Source organism: Gymnoscopelus microlampas, assembly GCF_963454915.1.
Source record: "Gymnoscopelus microlampas genome assembly, chromosome: 13".
Taxonomy (NCBI): domain Eukaryota; kingdom Metazoa; phylum Chordata; class Actinopteri; order Myctophiformes; family Myctophidae; genus Gymnoscopelus; species Gymnoscopelus microlampas.
In genome coordinates, this window is record NC_139950.1 from 31,069,758 (window position 1) to 31,072,257 (window position 2,500).

Consider the following 2,500-nt stretch of genomic DNA (forward strand, 5'->3'; position numbering starts at 1 on the left):
ACACACACACACACACACACACACATATAGAGCATGTGTCTGCAACATATCTTATAGAGTGTACAAATGTAACCAAATGGACCCGTAGTTACATTTATAAAATCAATTTTGAGTTCAATTAACACTTTGATTGTGTACATATAGACTTTTCACCTCACACACAATAGAGGCTACTGAACAAGAGTGTGAATTTAAAACCTGAATCACTGTTTGTAGTTCACTATCCACATCACTTCTCTCATAGCACTGTCCAGGGCTTGGCCTTGTCTCCTCCTGTTTATCACTTTCTACCTATCTAGCTACCCTTTGTATCTATCGTTGTACAGTATCTTAACTCAGTCTCGTGAGATGTGAGTCACTGCAAATTACCTTCATATGTGTCGTGCAGAAACATCCACCCACACAAGACAATCACGCATACAAAACAGACACATTCAAGGAGATATCATTATTTTTTTTACATCATTATATCCATAGTAGAAAAGCCTTTCATGCTCCAGCGCCTATACGGATGCCCTCCCAACACATGTTTCACATATCTGACTCTCTGCCATGTCGGCTATCTCATGCACTGTGTGTGTGTGTGCGTGCTTGTTGGCATCGGTGTGGCAAGGACTTAACAAAGCATGATGCACTCTGTGTGAGCGTGGGTATGTGTGTCATGTGTGCGCGTGTTTGTGTGAGTTGTCTGTCTGTTTGTTGTTGCGTCTATCCATCTATAGATGTTGTTCCGTCCGTTTCTTTGTGCCATTTTCACCAGGCAGAGTTGAAAAAGTCTCACCTGCTGAATCTTGTTAAACTGCTCTTTCAGGAGGACGTAGTTAATTATTCTATTGTGTACACTGCTGCAAACTGAGAGACCTCCTTCTCTGAAAACTATGAAGCAGAGGCTGAGATGTGGATTCGGGAGAGATGACAGGGGGTCATCCCTATGTTCCCGTTTCCATTGCAACCCTAGGCTGGCAAGTTTAGTCAGAGTCTATGCGTACAGTTGATGAGCTGGTGGGACACACATTGAGAGAGGCTATAGTCTCATACTGGTCACAAGCTAAAAGAACAGAGCAGCAGAATAAGACTGTTGTGGTCTCAGCACCTTACATGGTGGGGAAAGAAAACGCCTAGGAAATCACAGCTGGCTGAAGTACAGAGCCTATAATACTACCTATGCTCCTGAAGTTGTACCACTGTTGTGGGTCTTCTGGATACCAGATCTGTGAGGGACTGAAGACATGCCATAATGATGTGTTTATGTTGGCTGATTGCAAGATCAACAGTGCCATTTCCAGAAGAGGCAAACTTGAATACCCTCCTCTCAAGCACCAGAGCTTGAAACTTCATTGATTGTTTACAGGGTGCCCCTTGGAGTAGCTCCTCCCAGCACCATGGACGTTTCCACACCAGCAGTCTACAGGAGGATGTAGAAAGACAAGACTGTGACCCAAGTCCATGAGAACACTTGAAGTGAAGTGCATACAGAATGTCACTATACTAGAGAAACAGGAATATACTGCAGGAGAGATTAAAGAGATGTTGAGCAAAGAGATCATCAGTTCGTCTACTTCATCATAAGCTGCACCTGTGGTTCTGGTGAAGAAGACATGTGAAAAGCAATACTATTAGAGGACTGCTGACTATTTATTTTGGGAGATTTATTAAGTTGAACCTGCTGAGAAACGGCCTTTGATTTGATTATGTTGATTATATTAAATTCATGTCATTATTATTTGTTTTGAGCACATTAAACCAACCTAATAGTTTATGCCTGTCAAGCCTGTTTAAAAAATATTTTTTTCTGATCTGAATGTGGAATGGTTATTGTGAAAAATATACAAGTGAAAGGTTATAGCACAAATAACTTGTTCAATTGAAAAAGTTAAGTCATACGCAGTATAATCTCTCAAGAACAGATTCAGAGCTGCGCTACTGAATCTGTCGAGAGCCCCGTTCAGAACGTGTGAGCGTTGGCCTACAAGTGGGCGTGCCTTCAGATCAGGAAGCAGGCCACGCTTTACCCAATCAAATGTAGTGGGCGGGATTTACATCTGTGTGTTCGCTTCCCACTGGAAACAAACCAAAACTCATTTAACAATAGCGCCCTCGGAGCCGACAAAACCACGGAAAGTTAGTAACATTTTAACTTGTTCTTTCATCATAGAAACAAGTGGGCTTATAACCAAAATGATCCATGTTCTTTGGGAGAAATGGTGTTAGTGTTCCGTGGAGAAATATTGTTAGTGGGAATGAAAACATAGGTGCACCACCGGAAGTGGAGGGCTGAGGGCAGGGACCAAACGCCGGTTTCCAGTCATCGTCTGTCTATTTAATCACTCCCCCAGAGTCAAATGCAAAAGTGAAAAACGCTGGGGGTGCTGTTTTTCCTTTTTATTAGACGATGGGTTCCCAGATTGTACACAGTATGACATAAAGTACCGTTACAATGGATAGAGGTGCAGGTGTCATTTTGTGTGTAGACACGCGCAACTAGTGTGTTGGTGTTGGC